The sequence below is a fragment of the Phyllostomus discolor genome, chromosome 14 (genome assembly GCF_004126475.2).
Source record: "Phyllostomus discolor isolate MPI-MPIP mPhyDis1 chromosome 14, mPhyDis1.pri.v3, whole genome shotgun sequence".
Taxonomy (NCBI): domain Eukaryota; kingdom Metazoa; phylum Chordata; class Mammalia; order Chiroptera; family Phyllostomidae; genus Phyllostomus; species Phyllostomus discolor.
In genome coordinates, this window is record NC_040916.2 from 7463225 (window position 1) to 7483660 (window position 20436).

Below are 20436 nucleotides of genomic sequence, written 5' to 3' on the forward strand. Positions count from 1 at the left end.
AGTGGTCTACAGTGATCTACAGAGCCATGTAAAGTCTGACCTCCCTGCCCACATCTGTCTCTTCTCTCTCCTTTTCTTGCTATTTGCTCACTCTGCTCCACCTGCGTGGAATCCTTTTGAATATGCAAGTCAAGCTCTGTCTCTGAGTCTTTGCTCTGGCTGATCCCTCTGTCTGGAATGCCTTTTCCCCAGATGGCCTCATAACATTCTCCCTTATCTTCTTTAAAGTTCTCAAACGCCACCTTCTTAGTGAAGCCTACCATGACCACCCTAGTTAAAATCACAGCTTCCTCATCGTCAATCTTCCTTCCCTGTTTTATTTTTCTCCACAGCACTCATCACTTCCTGGTACATTATACAACATTCTTATTTAGTGTGTCTATTCTTTATCTCCCTGACTAGGATGTAAGCCCCCCGAGTGCATGTTTTTGTCTGCTTTGCACACCAGTGGTTTCCCAGGAGTCTGGAAAAGCACCTGGCACGTTGTAAGTACTTAACAAATGCCCATTAAAGACACAGTGCTGCCCCTTGTCCCCAGTTGGTAGCAGGCAGGATGATCACCCATTCTGGTTTGCTCAGTGCTGACCTGGGTTTAGCATTGACAGTCCAGCATCTTGGGATCCCTGAGTTCCTGGTGAACTGGGACTGCTGGTCGCCTGAGTGACAGCCTAGAAGGGCATCAGGAAGGCTCAGTGTCCTCAGGAGCTGGTTGAGAGTCTGGAGGAGGCACCCGTCTTCCCCCGCATCATTGGGAGAATGGCTCCATCCCAGGTAAAGCCTCTTGAGTTATTGAAATTGCAGCTTATTATGAAGAAGAAAGTGAGTTTCTATTTCCCTGTAAGTGGCACAGGAGCAGAAAAATGATGGTGTAATGATGGTCCAGGGGAACAGTTATTTTCCTGAGATGGGGCAGCACAAAGTATCACTGACTACACTCTGTCTGCTTACCCACCCCACCACCCTCCACCCCTCGCCTGGCTGAGTTCAGTGGCCAGTAAATCATCCCCGGGCTTCCCCTGCCCTGTGGCTGCCGCCTCTGCAGTGACTCACTGGCTGACTTGGTCTGGTCCTCACCTGCCTGACTGAGCCCTGCTTCTCCTGGCTGTGCTTTAGGGCGATTAACCCAGGGGAGAGCCAGGGGTGAAAGGAGACTGAGGCAAAGAGAGAGGGCAGCTTGAAGGTTCAGGGTGTGACCTTGGGTCAGGGTCGGAGGTCCGTGATGGGGTTATGGTGGAGAAATGGCGAGAGGAGCAGGAATCAGGAAGAGATTTAAAAGCAGTCTTATCAGGGTTGTTTGGGCACAAAGGCAAAGGGCAAAGTTCAGTTAGCAGATAAGTTTGGGTTTGAAAGAACAGAAAGCCCAAGGTAGGGTTTATCTGTGCTGCCAGCTGAGGGGTGTACATGGAGACCTCTCTTTCTCTTTAAAAAAAAAATCTTGGTATTTATTCAGGTTGTTTGGTCTCCAAGTCTGCCTACATTAGTCTTCTTGGACTCCCATAACAAAATCGCTCAGACTGAGCGGCTTAAACAACGGACATTTACTTCTCATAGCTCTAGAGGCTGGAAGTCCAAGATCAAGGTGCTGGCTGATTTGGTTTCTAGTGGGAGTTCTCTTCCTGGCTTGCAGACAGTGTTCTTGATGTGTCCTCAGGGAGTGGGGAGAGATAGAGACAGATGAGGAGGGGGAGAGAGAGAGAGAGAGGAAGAGAGAGAGAGAGAGAGAAAGAAAGAATCTCACTTTCTCCTTCAGGTGCATATGCCCACACATGCCCCAAGCTCTGATGTCTCTTTCTCTTCCTATAACAGCACCAGCCCCAGCAGGTTGGGGGCTCACCATTATGGCCTCATTTAACCTTTGTGTCTCCCCACAGGCCCTGGGGGTTACAGCTTCAACAAATGAATTGGAGAGCGGGGCACACTCAGTGCATAAGATTGCCTAATAAGACTCGGTGCTTCCTCTTGGCCCCTGGGATGGCCCATCTCTTTCTCGGGCCCCATCCCAGTCTTCACCCCAGACTTCAGAATCAAGGACTGCAGGTGTTTTCACAACCTCTCCAGGCACTTTTTTAAAAAAAGATTTTATTTATTTATTTTTAGAGAGGGGAAGGGAGAGAGAAAGAGAGGGAGAAAATCATCAGTGTGTGGTTGCCTGTTGCATGCTCCCTACTGGGGACCTGGCCAGCAACTCAGACATGTGCCCTAGACTGAGACTCAAACCAGTGATCCCTTGGTTCACAGGCCAGCACTCAGTCCACTGAACCATGCCAGCCAGGGCTCTCCAGGCACTTTTGATGCAGAGTGTAGTTTGAGAACAAGTACCGTGAACACAAGAGTGCCTCCCCTGAGAACTATGGTTTTGAGCTTCTCAAGCTGTAGAGTCAGAATCGCCTGTGCCTGGAAAAATGCAGATAGTCTTTCCCCGCCTGCTGAGTTTTAGACACAGGATCTAAGGTGAGGCTGGAGAGTCTGCATATCCCACCGGTTCCCAGGTGATGCTGCTGCAGTTGGTCCTGGACCACTGTTTGCTACACACTCCTCTGGGAGCTCTCTCACAAAGCCATTCTTCTGGCCATGGTAAGACCTTCACTTTGGACCCCAGTTCCAAAGTATTCTCTGTCTCCTTCACTCCAGATGTGGCTCAGCTTGGCTTCCCGAGGTGACACTGCCTTGGGTTGTTGCTCAGCCCCCCATTGGCCATTGGGTACCTGCCACTCCCTGGCCAGAGCTCTACTGCAGCACCTGCTCCCTCTCAATTTGGGCTGAAACTGGATGTGGGGAAGAGGTCCAGTAACGAGTGCCACAGTTGGTTCTCTGTCCCTGGCCAGGCCTCTGACACCCAGCCTTTACTCTCAGGCAATCCCTAGCACCATGTCTCATGCATTAATAAATCCTTATTTTAATTTCTGCTGTTGACCCTGGATGCTGTAGCTAGGGCCCTCCTTTTAAGATCAGATGTTATTGATATCTTCCTCCTGCCTCCTGGATTTTCTCAATGTGGCCAGCTGGGAGTGATTCCTGGCCACTGAGCTGTCCATATTCAACTTTCATCCTCAGTGTGTCTTGAGGCCCCAAGCTGCCCCTGCTGCCCTTCCTTCCACATGCCTCCCCCAACCCTAGGCCCAGTCCTCGAGGGGCTAGACCACCCCAGTGGCCAGCAGTCCTGGCCCCAAGTCCTCCCTCCATTAGCTCACCCAGCTGCATTCTTTCCTCTAAGCTGGGTCCTGGGATATCATAGGGCCCAGGTTTTTCCTGGGGCGCTTGGAGATGTAGCCTTGCTCAACTCCATGTTTCCGTGGCTATGGTGGGGTGGGCTGAACCTCTGGCTGGGCTCCCAAGTCCTTAGGATTGGGGACAGGTGGTTGGCTTTTATTGCATTGTTATCAATTATAGGGGTCCTTCAGCAATTGCTGGCTTGGAATGAGAAGCATGAGGAAGCCTGTGGTTTTTGTCCTAATTTGTTTGGTTTGGGGCTGGACCCCAAGCTCGGGAACCACAGTAATTAGCCCAGCTGCAGAATTGGGCACATGTAGCACATGGCTGTCATTGCTCCAAGGGGTTGGGCCAGCACCAGATCCATTGGCTCTGACATGAGCTTTTGTCAGCTGAGGGGCTGGGGGTATGATTGTAGCAGCAGATGTGGAGGGACAGGGCTCTGAGCTCCCAGACTCTCCTCTCATGCCCCCTCTCATCCATTTTGGTCTGTGGAACAGCCCCCATTGGCTGAGTCTGGGTGGGGGTTAGGAAGGTAAGGGGCCCTGGGATCAGGGGGGCAGAGAACGGATGGCATGGCCTCTGAGTGTCTTGGAGGCTCTTTGGACAGAGAGGCCAGGTCTAGAGCTCACCAAGCAGGAACAACAGAGAGCAGGGGGCCATGCAGCCATGTGGGGGTGGAGCTGTTCCTGGGCCCAGAGCTCTGGGGACAGCATGTGCCATTGGCCAAGCCAACCAGAAAATTAAAAAGGAGCTCTGGGTGGAAGAATGGAAAGCAAGAGTCAGAGAAGTGGGGGGCACTGGGCCTACTGAGAGGGGCTCCATGTCATTCACAGATGGCATGAGACTGGGGGCATGGTGCCATGTGGAACTCAGCATGTTGATCTGAAGCACATTTGAGGCCTGTGACTAGAGCCACAAGCTGTGGGAGGTGTATGCATGGTACACATCCCACAGCCTCCACGGGGGCTCCAGGGCCACCCTGGCTTCCCTTCTGTCCCTCTCAAGTCCTGCTTGAGATGCCCCATCTTCAGCTCACCAGTGTGAATGGTGAGCACCTTCAGGGTCTTGACTTCTGTGTGCTGTAGGATGTCCAGAATCTGACATTTTGCTGACTTTAGTTCTTTGCTTCTAATTGTGGAAAGAAATAATTGCACGGAGATTTTAGGGTAGACATCAGGAAAAAACTCTTACTCATAAAAACAGGTGAGGAGCAGAAAATAATGCTGAGTTTTTGTCTCAACTGTCTAGACAAGACACATGGGGTCGTGCTGAAGGTGACCTCTCTGGAGGCTGGGGAGGAGGCCACAGACCAGAAGCCCTGAGGGTTCTCTGAGCAGCTTAAGGCCTGATGCATACCTGGGAGATAAAGGCTCACCAACTACCATTTCCTTCTGTATTGTCTCCTTGGAGTGGGCCCAGAAGATCAGCCCTCTTGGTGCCACAAGGGAGCACAGTACCACTGAGGGATAAGGAAGGTGAGAAGGGACGTTGGGTCTCTGCTTGTTTTAGGCTAATGACCCTCGGCCTCTCCCACGTAGACTTTTGTGGGACATACTTTCTTTTGCTTCCTGTCCGCAAGACTAGAAAAGGTGTTCCATTCCCAAGCATGGCTAATGGCAGCCGTTGGCTTTTTCTCTTGACCTTGCCATTCCAAAAGGGACTTCTTACTGGACAGAGGAAGAAGCAGGAAAAGGGTAAAAACACCCAGATCCGAGATGCAGTGAGAGACCAAGAGGGTCGAACAGGATCCTGCTGGGCTGTGGCTAAGGCTTTGGGTGAGGAAGAACTGGAGGAGCATTTCCTTCAAGCTGGGTTCCTTGTGGATGAGCTGAAAGCCAGAGGACTGGGCTGGTAGGGTGGCCTCAGCATCTTTGGACTCTTATGACCCGATATCTCTGTGGTGAGCCTCATTGCACTGGCTCCATTCCTGTTCCCCTGTCTATAGGGAATGCTAATTGAACAGCAGCGATGTCTCTTTTGTTCATTGTTGTATCCTTAGGGTCTAGAACCTAGTAGGGACTCGTTTAAGTGGATACATGAATTTACCCATGAGGGGGCTACAGATCATGGGCCCAGTGCTGGGCATGCTGGCTTCCTACCACTTTTACTGTGGGCTCTTCCATCTGGTCTCCTTCTCTTCTAGAATCCCCTCCTTTCTTCATATTCTACTGCTGTTGTTTTTTCTTTTTTCATGTTCTCTATTTAATCTCCGTAGATATGGCCTGGTCCCTGGTTGTTCTTAACCACACAGGCCATGCATTTATAGCATGCATTCTGCATGGGACTTCTCCAAAGGTCCAGCCCCAGTGTGAAAACTTGCAGAGACAGTCCCACTGTGCACTCCTCTCTGGGACCTTTCCAGGACCCCACCTGCCTCTCCCTAAGACAATCTGAAAGGACCAAGCCAGACCTTACTCAGGTAGGCTGAGCAGGCCCGTAATGCAACTTGATTGTATCACTCTGGCCACACATCAAACCCCATGTTCTCTTCAACCTGATGACGTTTGCCATTTTTTTTAAAGGAGTAGAAGCCTTTCACACACCTCCATGAGATATAAACTTTATTCTCCCGATGTGACTGACCAGATATTGGAGTTCTGCTCCCAGAAGATTTTTTAATCGAAGTAGCATTGTCCAAAAGTACTGACAATTAGAGGTTATACAGAGACTGACTTGTAGCACAGAAAATAATTGTGGAGGAATTTGTGACAAGGAAGGATCAATAGGATGGGGAGACAAATGTAAGATGCCATCAGTGATTTGTTCGAAAGGTCAACTTCTAGAGAATATCCAAAAATCAGTATATAGTTACCCTACCTATCTATACCTTCTATCTCAACATCTGTAGCCATGGAAAATAATTATCAAGGTGGATAATGAAGGAGCCAGAAATTCTGCAAGATTCTTATCCATCAGAAAAATTTATTCCACACACAAGTGTCAAGCCTGCAATGCCCCTTTAAATGAACCTGACTTGCCCACACCTGTAGTCCCACCTTTAGACCTCAAAAAGCAACCTCAGTGTGGTAGGTACCCTTTTAGATGCTCCCCAGTGATCCTGGCATCTTGGTGCTCACCTACTTATATAGTCCCTTCCCCTTCAAAGTGGCCTGGATGTACTGATTTGCTTCTCATGAATAAAATATGATGGAAGTGATGGCGTGTCACTTTGAAGGTTAGGTTATAAAATACTGCGGCTTCCATCTTGGGAGCTGGCTCTCTCTCAGTTTCTCACATTCTGTTTTTTGTCTCTCTTTCTTTCTCCAGCCACAGCTACCCTGTTGCAAGAACATTTGAGCAGCCTGTGGAGAGGCTTGTTCTCTCAATTGAGGCCTGTCAGCAACCACATCAGTGAGCTTAGAAGTAAACCCTCTATCCTGCCCTATCCCCCAGTCAAACCTTTAAGAGGAGGTTACACCTCTTTAGTCTCCAGCTTGACTTCAGCCTTGGGAAAGATTTTGAACCAGAAGTACTCAGGTAAGACATGCTCAGATTCTAGATTTGCAGAAACAGTGTGATAGAAAATGCTTGTTGTTGTCTGCCATTCTGGAATCTCTGACATTCCTTCAGACTCCCTCTGTTTACCACTGTCCCTACTTACCATTCTTCAGCTTCCTGACTCTATTCCCCCAGCCCTCCTCACCTCTTATTTTGACACCGTATCTTTAGATCCTTGTCTAGCTGCTCGGGTTGATGGTCATGTCTGGGATCTTATCAAGTGGCTGTGACTTTGGTATCTCCACAGACACAATGTTGGGGTCTGCCTTCTGACTTCACACTTCATAATCTTGTATAAGAAACAACCCCTCGAACTCTACCCTGGCCAGACCTGCCTCTCACCTGCTCCATGTTTGACTCTGAAGCAGGATTAGGAAAGCCAGTGACTTAGTGGAGCAGGAAAGCTTAACCAGAAACTCTGGAAAGATTTTTAGTGAAAGCTGAAACAACCTCCTTATCATGAGAAAATCCTTTGCATTGTAGCTGTTCACCCCATTCTCTGAGTGCTCCTATCAATCTGGACTTTCCTGCATTTGTTAGCTGATGGATGGCAAATGGCTGGCTCATTACTTTGTAAAAACAAGATGTTGTTTTTGGATATTTTTCTTCCCTCCTTCCCCCTCCCACCCTGCCTCACTTAAAAGCTTTCGTTCTTTAAGTCTAGTCAGTATTTCAGTCATTATTATTATTATTTTTGGAATTTAGACATTGAAATGATCAGGTCTGGGTTCTGTTACAGGGCTCTAGTGACTTACAGCAAATAATATCTGAGACTGAGAGTGTATATGGCTACTTTTTCTCAGCCATCCTGGTCTCATAACAGTTCAGGCCTTGGAGTGAATCAGAGGCCAACCCAAGGTTAGGCATAGAACTGGACTCCAGATCATTCTTACGGGATTGCCAGCAAATGCTGATGACTCAAGTTAAATTCAATGTTCCTAGGTGGGTTGGTGGGCATCTAGCCTAAGTTAGAAATTGGACATGACATTCCTCATCTCTGTCACTAAGAAAATGATGCATGAATAGTTGGAAATGCTTGGTAACAGGTGATGACTGTCTTGCCTATAGGAGGGGCATGGTAAATGTTTGCTGGTGATAAACAAAGATGAGGGCCCACTGAGGACCTGTGTGGCCACTCCCCCTGCTCCCCCTGGGTGATTGCATCTATACTTGGTGCAGTATAGATGGCAGACCCTAACATAATTTCCAGAGCATCATCTCCAGGACACTATTTCTCTTGAGCTCCAGACCCCTGTATCCAGCAGCTCACTAGACAACTGCCCGTCAATGTCCCTCAAGAACGAAAGCTCCTTATGTCCAAAACCGAACTTCTTCTCTTCATCCAAAGTTTCTTCTCATCCTGTCTTTCCCATCTTCTGGAATCTCTTCACTTTGCTCAAGACAGAGAACTGGGGGTCCAATGTGGCTCCCCCTTCTCCCTGACACTGTAATTGTGGTCAGTCACTGAGTTTGGCTCATTCTACCTCTCGCACATCTCTTGAGTGGGGCCATGTCTCTCTATTTCCATTGTTACCCTCATGTTTCTCCTACCTGGCCCTTTGCTTTCAGGGTGACCTATGGCCAGTTTCTCTCCACATTCCTGCCAGGGAGATGAGCACAAAATACAATTTTGTTTAATCATTTCCTGTTTAAAACCATTCAAACACCTTTTATCACCCTTGGGCAGCCTGCCCAAGCTGTGAGCAAAGGCAGCCAGGCCCTACCTGATCTGATCTGGCCCTGCTTCCTTCTCTGGCTTTATCAATTTTTCATAGCTCACCTTGAAAGTTAGGTTTCAGGCACAGCGGATACCTTTCAGCCACTTTCTGATGCCTTTGTACACAAGACATCCTTGGGAAATTGCCTGGGGACCCCTTCCCCTGTGTCTCACCGTGTGGCCTGTGTTTCTCCTCTTTGTCCTCCCAAACTCCACCTAGATTCTACCTCTTCTGAGAAATCTTCCCTACTGTTCAAGTTTGGGTTGGCTGTGGTTGGTGTGCTCCTACAGCAGCCAGTGTTTGCTCGGCCACTGTAATACTTGCTTGCCTCTTTGAGAGCAGAAACAGTACCTGGTCCACAGGAGGAGGTTAGTATTGATAAATAAGTCCCTGGGCAACAAAGGAATGCACCAAAACTACTGAGGAGAAGTTTTACGCCTTCTAGGTACCAATACATAGTAAAGACCTTCACCTGCCCCACCAGTCCAGCAAAGAATATTAGCTGGTACTGCAATGCAATGAGTGTCAGACTCAGTGTCCCGAGGCTGCAGGTCTGAATCCAAATTCTGCCTCTTATTAGGAGAAGTTACTGAACATAGATCTAAGCCTCTGTTTGCTCAGCTGCGAAGCAGGAACCATAACACATACCAGACAGAGTTGGTGTGAGGAGCATGCAAGGCGGCCACTGCTAAGGTGCCCATCTCAGTAAATGGCTGGCTGGGATGGAGCCGTCCCCTCTGTGGCCATAGAAGCCTGTGTCCAAGGCAATGAACTTGTGCTTTCAAAAGCAAGGTTGACAGAGCAGACTTGGTAAGGGCCCGGGTTGTCGAATATGATAATAATAGTCTCATTTATTAATATAAAGGCCCACTAATAGAGGCGGCACTTTTAATTAGCCAACAGAGCCACAATATTAATTTTTACCCAGAGTTATTTAAGTCCGAGAGCCTTCCTCCCCTCTTCTGTTAGCACTTAGCTGGAGGGCAATTGAGAACATTTGTAATTGGATTTCTGTGCAGGACTTAATTATAAGGAGACAATAAAGCCCCTGAAATGCGGCAGGTCCGACCCTGCTAACTATTATTTTCCAGAAACACACTCAGGCCAACGAATGCGCAGATTTATCTAAATTGTAATTTTAAAACTTCACAGAGCTCTCCTTCCCCCACCCCCAGGACCAGCTCAGAAGACTCGGCTGGGAGGACAGATTTGCTGGGAGGAGGGCGGAGGTGGAATCCTTCATTTCTGTGATCAGGTCTTTTGCTCCATGGGCCACTGAGCAGCTTCCCCAGGCCCCTCGGGATCTCAGAAGTGTATTTTCTTCCCTTGGCCAAATGGCTTATTAATGGAATTGGCTTATTTATAGCTCACCCAGAAAATCCCAAAGTGATACGGTAACAGGGAGATATTGAGCCAATTAGTTGTTGGGCTTGTTGTTGTGGGGGGAAATCTAGTTATTAATTTACTGCCCTTCACCAGTGGCAGAATCGATTCAGAGGAAACCAAAAGGAAAAGAAGAGGAAGAGGGAGAAGAAAAGCCACATGTTTCAGACCACCTGGGAAAACTCAGAGACAAGACTAAACCTTTTATACCTTCATCAAAGCTGTCTCAGCGTAGGTGATCAGGGAGCCGAAGGCTCTGTCCGAGGTCAGCCGGGTGCCGTCAGCATTTGCTGACTGTCAACCGTGGACCTGACTGTTTTACACATTATTGCATTTGGTTTGCACAACCTCTCTGTCAAATGGGCTGATTTCACCCACTTCACAGTTGTTCATTTATTCATTCTCTGTTGAATCTCCTCTGGAGAGACAACAATGGACTAGAGACAGCCTGCCCTCCGGAAGCATACCTTCTGGCTCAGGTGGAGCCACTTGCCCACGGTCATCAGCCAGCATCCATACTTGGCAAGACTGAAATATGAATCCAGGTAAGTTCTGGCAATGCCAAAGTCTGGTGAGGTGTCTTGCTTTCTCCCGGTGCCAGATTCTGTGGGTGGCATGGCCCGCTGCAAAGCATACAAGGTGAGGGGCCATCTACCTTTCCAAACGGACAGTGCTAGAGGTGGACAAGAGATCACCAGCCAGTAGAGTTTCGTATAGGACCTGGAAGATGAGGGTCTGCTGAGATGAGGTCAGGAAAGAGGACTTTTGCTATGCCACAAGAGAGGTTGTGGAGAAGAGGAACTTAGAAGTATGAGTGCTTTCCTTAAAAAAAAAAATCATTATATTTGTAGAAATTTAGGGTATGAGGAGGTGGGAAACAGAATAAGTGAGCCATAAAATAAAATTCACCCATGATCTCACTGCCCTGTTAAGATCACAGTTAACACATTGTGAACAATTTTCCCAAACATTAAAAATGCTCTGTGAGCATAATTTTAAGTGATAATATAATACTCCATCTTGTGGATATACTATAATTTATTTAACTTTCCAAAACTTGGTGGATATCCAAACACGTGGTGGATATTTAATTTGTTTTTACTTATTAAACATAAAGGGTACAAACATGAACATTTGTCCGTATTTTTCCTTGCTCAAAATAGAAGTGGAATTATTGCAACAAAGAAACTGAATGTTTTAAGGACTTTTAGGCTTATTGACATGTTGCATTCTAGAAATATTGTACAAGTTTTTATGGTGCAGGCAGTGTGCGAGTGGGCTCATCACGACATCACACCTTCATCAGTAGCCTGCATTGACTTTTACCAGCGTTTACTAATTCAATAGGGCACCAAATGTACTTCAGTAGTGTGTTTCTTCACATATGTTGATTGTTAGTGAGGTTTAACATTGCCTTGTATGTTTAAAACATGATTTGTATTTTTTCTGCAATAGCCTATTCTTGTTTCTTATACATTTTGGAAGGGTCAGTGCATTTTGTTATGTATAAATACTATTTTATGTATCAAGAACATTAATTTTTGATGTTTTTATGGCAGACATTTTTCTCAGGTTGATTTTGCTGTTTACTTTTTACTCTCTTTGATTTTTTTTATAGAGATGGTTTGAATTTTTATGCAGCCAAATATATCTATTTCTTTTTTTGTGATTTTCCTAATTCCTTTTATGCTTAGAAATTTTATCTCCACACTGAGATAGAAATAATAATCTATATTTAATCTAACTATTTTATGATTTCACTCTTTATATTTAACTCTTTAATTCATCTAAATTTTATTTTGTTCTATGTTGTGTGATAATCATTTAAATACGAAGTCATTTATCCCAGCATCATGTATTAAACAATGTTTTATTTCCCCTTCTACACGTATCATATGCTAACTTTTTTATTTATATATAGAACATTATTTGAGTTATTCTGTTCAGTTGGTTCTTCTATTGTAATCACACTGTTATAATTATTGTATCTTTATAGAGTCAGACATTTTTGAATATGAAATGTAGCATTTTATTATCTGGTGGAACAAATCTTCTACAATTACTCAGTGTAAAAAAATGGCTATTTCTGCTCATTTTCTAGATGAATTTTAGAATCATGCTGTCTAGCTTCAGGAAAAAAAAATCTCATTTGAGACTTTGAAAGGGATTAGATTCAACATATATCTTAATTCATGAACCATTTGCATCTTTATACTATGCAGTCTTACCATTCAGGAAAATGACATGTTTTGGCTTTTTCTCCTATTCCTTTGTTTTTGCAGGTTTAACTCTGGTCTAAGTGAAATTTTAGTGAATACTATGAGTTGAGGGTCAAAACGGATTCCCTTTCAAACAGCCAGTTTTCCCAGGTCCCAGTTTTTACATAACTCACACCTTCCCCAGTGATTTACGGTTTCTGTTACCATTTATTAAATCTTTGTGTATGTGTTAGGGTCTGTTTCCAGGCCATCTAATCCCCCTGATCGGCCTATTCTTGTGCTAATACCACACTGTTTTAATTACTGTCTGGTCTTTCCCAGATCTAGTTGGAAATGCCACCCACTCCAGATGGCTCTTGGAGTCGCTGCCTGCTTTTCCCAAACCAGGATGCATGTGCTGAATATAGAGCCAGTCCCTTGATCAGCAGAGCCTCTGGTCAGAAGCTTGTCAGTGCTCCAGGGGACTTGGACTGAGCAGTTGGATGCCAGGTTTTGGTTTTCAGTTGAGCAAACACCCAGGCTGGTGCAGACTGAAGCCTGATCCCTGCCCCCTGCCCTTTTCCTTGGTTCAGCACAACCAGAGGCTGGCCATGGGGGGTTCGAATCTCCAGACTTCCCCAGGGAACCATGCAGGAGAATGAGTGACCTGAACATTCCAGGGAGGTGGTGCAAGATAATAATAATATTGCTCTACTGGAAACCTCATTTCTCAAGGGCCTACTTAGTCAGGCCTGTGCTAAGGCCATTGCATACATTAGACTAATTTTCACCAAGCCCCTGAGCTAACACCACATTTTACACATTAGGAGACTGGCTCAGGGAGAGTAAGAAACCCCTAATATCACCCAGCTACTAAGCAGCAGAGCCTATTTTTCACCCCAGTTGTGTCTAATTCCATATTCTGTGATTCTTACTGCTGTTTCGTGGTTGACCCAGCAGCCCCTCCTCCAAGGACTCTTCTGACTGGGGAGTTTATCATCTGAAGGAAATCTCTGAGGTTCCTTGAGCTTTGAGGGGGTCTCTAACTCCAGCTTTCCTGGCAATATCTCTGGTAATATGAGCTCTAGGTGTTTGAAACTGTTCACTTGAGCCAGGGCTCAGTGGTCACCTCACCACCCAGTCTAGTGGGGTCACTCGAGCATCTATGCCATCCTCAGCCATGGGGAACTCTACATCTCTTCCATCCTTCTCCCAGCCCGCTGCTGTCCCTTTTCCCAGCCAGATAGGCAAGTTGGACTTTTTAGCTGGAGCGTGTGTGTGAATGGGGTGGGAGGGAGCCTGTGTGCCCAGTGAGGGTGGAAAGCAAAGGCTGGGGCATGGGGAGAGTAGGGGGGAGCCCATTGCTCAAAAAAGGATTCTGTGGACCTAGTCGCATTCTGTCTGAAGCAGTGGCTGAGGTGGCTAGAACTGTCAGAATTTAAAAATAATAAGCATTCATTTATTGAGTCTCTATTAATCAAAGAATACAATCTTAATTTGCCTCTAACATTGGGTCAGTGAGCAAGCAATGAGCACACTTTTCCACTTACGTAGTGTGCGTCTGTCCCCATGGAGCCACCTCTTTTCCACGGGGGTTTGTCCACGTCCACATACCCATGTGTTGACACGGTTCCCACGGTCAGTTAGTCATGGACTACAGCATTCCATCATGTCAATAATCCATAATTAAAAAAAAACATATTTCAAATGCTGTCTTGAAGGGGTGATGGCTGATCTCCCTCATTCTCTGAGGGAAAATGACCTGGCCATGGGAAGATGAAACACGTTTGCTGTGTGGGGATTTTGATTTTGGGGGGCATGGGTAATGTGGTAGTGCCAATTATGACTCATAAGACCTGCCTTTGATGCAGGTGGAGCCCTGGGCTTGGAATCTAGGCACCTGTGTTCTGACCTTGGCTGTTTCTTTTATTGGCTTTGTCTGTTTTTCTAAGATATTTTCTTCCCCTCGTTCTCAGATTTTACTTGTTTTGTTCTGACAGTCATAGAAATCATGAAACCACAGAGATGGAGGGGCTTGAGAGATGACTTCACCTAACCCTTTTATTTTACAGATGAGAAAAAACGAGTGCCAGGATTCTAGTCACTTGTCCAAGGGCGCAAAGTCAGCCATTGCCTTTACATAGGTCATCTCCACCGGCCTCGTGCTTCTGGGAATCACAGCAGAGACGGAGGGCTCGGCACTCTTGAAGAAAGGTTTAATGAGACGCTTCATTATATTCATGCCAGGCCAGCTTTGAAACTTGTGAGGGTTTTTCCATCTAAGCTGTTGGCATGTGCCGCCCATGAGCAGGCATTATGGGAAGGAGGAGGAAAGGGAACCAGGCGCCCCTCTGAGTCCTGAGGCTGTTCTGTTGCCCTCCAGGACCCTTGTTTCATGTCTTCTTCTTTTTTAACAATTTTTATTGACTTTATTCGGGTGGCATTAGTTAATAAAATTATATAGGTGTCAGGTGCACAAGTCTATAATCCATCGTGTGTATATTGTACTGTGTGTCCACCACCCCAAGTCAAGTCTGTGTGAGCTGAGCCATCCCTTCACGTTGCTCTTGGAACAGGCCGAAGCAGTCACAGCACCACTATTCTGCCCCAGCCGAGTTTCTGAACAGTTTGGCTTGTCACGATTATCTCACTGTCTTCCTACATTTCTGTCTCAGTTCACAGGAAGCTCAGAGTGAACAAAAACATGGGCACCGGGGGCAGGGTGGGGCCTGGAGACCCAGGAGCTCTGGCCGAATCAGAGAACCCACAGCTGGGGAGTCTCTGGTTCTGATGAAGCCCGTTCTCAGGAAACTGGCTGTGCTGTGGGGACGGGAAGGAGACTCCAGGAAAAGGTTTTGTCCACTTCAAGTTATCCGAAAGCAATAATAAGTCAACAGTGTCACTGACACAGAGATAGAACAGGTCCACAAAGGGGTGAGACCCAGTCAAGGGTCAGCAGGAGGGAAGGGGTGCTGCCTGAGGTATGCAGGTCCCTGACCAGAGGAGGGGCCCCTGAGAGGACGTGCGGGTAGCCTCGGGTCAGTGGGGTGGAGCACAGAGGGAAGAATCATGCCACGGTGTTCCAAGTTCTGAATTTCCTAAAGACTAAGATCAAAGACTTCTGAGGAAATTTCCTCAAAGGTGCTGTTTGGGGCCAGGGCTCTCTGAGTTGTGGACTTTGTCCTGTGTCTCTCTGGCTCTTCCTTGTGTCCCTGATGAACCATGATTTTAATTCAGTGCAGAGGCACACAGAAGAAAGAAAAACGGTAATGAGAACCTAGGAACTGGGAGGAAACAGTGGTGGATGGGCAGGCTGGGCTGGTGGAAGGGACTGGCCTCCAGCCTCCCTGATACTCACCATCTAGGGCAGAGCTTCTTGAGCAAGGAGGCGGAGTCCTTGCCCCCAGAAGTTTTCCATGGCCTGGGTGGAAGGAGAGGTGGGAGGGGTAAAAAGAACAGGAAAGGTGGCAACTTGAGCATCCCCCCTCATGTGCACTTGCCATCCCCAAAGACCCTAAGTGATTTTTTCCCTTTTCTTTCTCTCTTTGTTTTACAGTAGGGAGTTGGCCTATATTTCTCTCTCTCTATCAGGTGTCCTTCTTCAGGTCGCCTCTGAAATAGGAGCCTGATTCTTGAGACAGCAGGATCCCTTTACATTTCTAAGATCCTCTCAACTCTCCACCACATCAAAACAGACAGAGTGTGCACTATAACAAATGCTGGGGTGGTAAAGGCTAAATATATCTCAAAGCCATACATATTGGGAAATCCTGGTGCTCATATTGTAAAAATGAATTGGGTCCACCAATCTCATGGTCCCTTCTCTCCTTCGCCCTCAGGATCTCTTCCATTCATTCGATCACTCTTTTATCCCACGGAGGGGCTCCTGCCACACCCAATCCTACCTCCATGCCTCTCTCTTGTTCTCAGTCTTCTAGCAGAACTTTTGTTGGTTCTCTGTTAGGTGGAAAAACAAGTACCTCCAGGCTCTGTGACTTTTGTTGCATTTGTTGAGGTCAGAAATGTCCAAACATGTAAAGAATTTTTTTGAGAGTTTATTGGAGCCAAACTGACAACATATAGCGGGGAGCAAGATCTCAAATGCTCCTGAAACAACAGTTTTGCAACTTCTTTTATGCATTTGAAATTAAGGAGGGAATTTAAGGAAGATTACATGGAGGTGGGGGCTCAGATTACAGGATAGTAATAAGATCCCATCCTTTCTTAGGGGTGCCTGAAGTTAAGGGCATTTGAGGTAATGATCAGGAACTGGGACATGGAGCCAAAGGAAGATGAGAGAACCAAGGAAAGATGAGACTTGGAAGATGGATTAAAAAGGTTAGCATTATGAAGGATTCTTGGAGATTAAACAACTAACTGAATATGTTTTTGTTTGTTTTACCAATTTTTGGTGTATGCTTCCTAGGTGGAACTCTTATTAGAGCACTAGGACAATGCAGACATTAATGAGTTCAATGGAAAAAGCAGAGGAGGAGGTGGTTTCATTTTTCCTATTTTGTTTTATTCCTCATGATGAGCTTCTCTTCCCCGGTCTGGAGCTGGAATCCTCCCTCCCCCCACCCCACCACCCCTGCCCCAATTCTTGGCATTTGGGGCACTTCACACCTTGTTGGTGTCTGTCCCTTTTCTCCTTTGGTTACCTAGCAAAGGTTGGGATTTTAAAAAACATTTCTACTAGGAAACTAAGGGTTTCCTCCAGGTTGCCAGGGGCTGGGGTGAGGGGAGAATTGAGAATTATCATTAGTGGGTGTAGAGTTTCAGTTTTACAATGTGAAAAGAGTTATGCGGACGGGTGGTGGTGATGGTTGCACAATGATGTGAATGTATTTAATACCACTGACCTGTCTACTTAAAATGGGTGAGATGGGGACTTTTGTGTTATGTGTATTTTACCACAATGAAAGAAAAAGCATGGAAGTGAATGGGTTTATAGATTACACATGCTGCATTCAGCTCCAGTGTTTGATAGCATGTTGACTTCTCTTCACTGTGATGGTTAATTTTTTTGTGTCAACTCAGCTAGGTCATGGTGCCCAGCTGTTTGGTCAAACATCAGTCTAGATGTTGCTGCAAAACTATTTTTTAGATCAGATTAACATTTACATCAGTAGCCTTTGAGCAAACATATTTCCTGCTGTACTGTGGGTGGGCCTCCTCCGACATTTGAAGGCCTCATGATTGAAGCGGAGGTTAGCTTAAGAGGAAGAAATTCTGCCTGTGCGCTGCCTTCAGACTCAAGACTGCAGCCTCAGTGCCTGCTGTAGTAACTGGCCTGCAAGCTCTCCCTGAAGATCTTAGACTTGCTAGCTCCTAAAGTCATGTGAGCCAATTCCATAAATGCCCTAAAATCTCTCCGCCTCTGTTGTGTAGAGATTTTAGATACCCATCTACACAGGAACACACACACACACACACACACACACACACACACACACACACACTATTGGTCTGACTAATACACTCACCTGAAACTTTTGGAGATGGAGGTGCCCAGGCTTCTCCCAGAAGAGACACAGATGAGGGCCCCCTCCCAGGTCTGGCGAATATTTCGTTTGTTCTCCTACTCGTCTTTCCTGGCTTCTCTCTGGGAATTGATCTTCCCCCTTGGGTCTCTGCCTTCTGCCTCCAGCCTACTTACCCTACTCCTGCTTCCCCTGCCCTGAGTCTGTGGGCCTGACCTGCCTCCTAGCTCTCCAGGTGAATGGGCTATCTTTCCTACCAGGCCCCAGATACTTTTTGGTCCCGGTTCTGGTCAAGCTTTCAGAAAGCCACCTACTGATTTTGTGGCCAAAAGGACTCTGTCTGTGACTTGAGCACATGGAGATATGGCTTGATTCACTTCTCTCTGCTCCTTTATTTACCCGTAGCATTGTTTACTGACTGGTTCTGAGCTGGTTCTGCCTTTGGGTAAACCTTGTTTCACCTCCTGTTTTCCTTGGTTGGCATCCGTGCCTAGTCCTCTGAGGCTTACCTCTCAGGTACCAACTTTTACTTCGGAAACCTACGAGCATTAATTCAGCTTTGTCCCCCAGCTAGGTAGAGACTCTCATCTCCTCCTGCCTGTAGGTCCTTTGGAACTATCTCTAAAACAATAATTTATGACTAATTCTACCTCTCGTCTGACTTTTGTAATATCTATTGACCCCACTACATACAATACCTTATTTAACTTCTACAAAACCCCTATTTAAGACACAGCATACCCATTTTATAGATTTGAAAACTGATACACAGAGAGATGATGTAACTTGCCCCAGACCACTCATCTTTGGGATGGAATTCAATTGTGGGCAATTTATATCCAAGGCCTATTTTCTTAGGGATATATGAAATCCAGCAATTAGAAAGGAGTAGGGAGTGAAGACTCAAGAAAAAGGAGGCAGAGACATAAAGGAAAGCCAGAAATCAGATCAGTAGTGCACTACTATTATCACTTACTATATATTATATGTAATATTACTTAATATATATCATATTACTTAACAATATATTATTAACATGTAGCAGAAAGTCCTGAACATGTGCTACTGTGGGCCCCAAATTAGGCTCCCAGCTTCTAGCAGCCAAACACAATGTGACCTCATCTGTCTGTCAGCTCACTTGCTGAGCTGAGGGTTCGACAGCTCATGGTGTCAATATGAGCAAACACACACAGGTTTACCCGCAACACCCACTTCCCTGAGTTCTCTCCAGTGGCTTATCATGCAGGCTCCCTCAAACCCAGAAGCCCAGCACTCTGAAATTCCTATTGCTACAGTTGGGCAAAATTATTTTGCATTTGTAGTAAAAATGAAGAAAACGGATGAATCTTTCTCTCTTTGAATAATGACTTGGTGTTCACGTTAGATTGTGAATTCTGAGAAAGCTGCAATTTAGCTTCTCCACCCCTTTGTGTACCTGATGGCACCCAGTCTAGAGCCACGCTCACTTCAAGCAATGAATCAATAGCAACTGTGCTGAACAAATGTTAATGAATGCTCAAGAGTGGTCTATCACACCTGCTTGTTCTAAGAGGAAGGATCCATTTCTGGGGAAGACTTCCAAGGATTACATGGCTCTAGAGACAATGAAGGGCAGGGTTGTATAGGATCAGAAGGGCAGATCCTGCGTAGGATCCGACCTCTGGAGCCAGATCTCGGTGGCTGTACCACTTAGTAGCTGTGTGACTTTAGGGAAGTCCCTTAACCTCTCTGAGTCTCAGACTATAAAAATGGAATACTCCTAATCATATGAGATTAAGAGGCCTAAAAGAGAAGACATTCCAGGGCTTGGAATTTGATAGGTGGTTCAAGACATTCATTTTTCAAGCCTGTATTCATTTGGAACATTGTTGTTCCGGGGCATGTGCTGGGGGCCTGGCCCTCTGGGTGCTTCGTCCTGGATAGGCACCTGGCAGATTCCTCCTCCCCACCTCTTCCTTCCTGAGGTCAGTAGTTCCTGCAGTGGATATTTAATAATAGAGGTCCTCCAAGCCCAAGTTGCTAAGGGGAGATGGACCATGGCAAGGAACTCTGGGGTGCAGGGACCCCATATGAAGAAAGGGCCCCCTCCATCCGATCTGTGTCCCAGCCGATTCCAGGACCCCTTCACCACCAACAGAGACCCATCTCCTCTAACTAGACTTTTGGCAGGAGCTCGACAGGGTCACATATCAGCTCTGCTGAGAAATGATCACTGGTTTCTCGCTGTGGTGGAACGGAGCTCTTCCAGGGCTCCAGGGCTGCATTTAAAGGAGAAGCAGAGGACGGTTTCATGTCATTAATGGTAGTCAAATGGCCCACGGCTCCTGCGCTCACAGGCTCACTAACCCTTTGTGCAGTTGGAAACAATGCACTCATCCCACACAGGCTTGCTCTGCTCCTGCTCTTCAGGATGTTGTTGTGTTTGCATTTTCCTCACCCTCAGGCCCAGCATTTGCATGTCTCCTGTCTCTTAGGGAATTGTGTGTGTGTGTGTGTGTGTGTGTGTGTGTGTGTGTAAACACCATAAACTTAGAGGCTACAAAGTACGGACTGAAAAATCTTCACAGGTATTTTCTCTTTGAATCTATGATCATTCTATAACTCTGGCTCTCATGATATCTATTAACACGCATTTGTTGACATGCCTTTGTTTTTCAAGTCCCAGGTGCCATTCTTACAGTGTAGAAGTCCACATAAGATTGGGCTGTCCATGACAGTGGGGTCTGTGTCTCCCCCGGCAGGCAGCGGCACTGTGAAGGCAGCAGCTACCTCTGCCATCAGAGCGCAGGCGCTCTGAGGGAAAGGGCTGTGTCTCCTCCTGCAGGAGACTTGACTCTCATTGCCAGGCACGCAGAAGTGGGGCCCAAAAATGGTTCTGAGCTCGTTTTCAGGAAGGGAGTGAGCAGCAGTTGCTGGCCTGTTCAGCTGAGATGTCCCATGGAC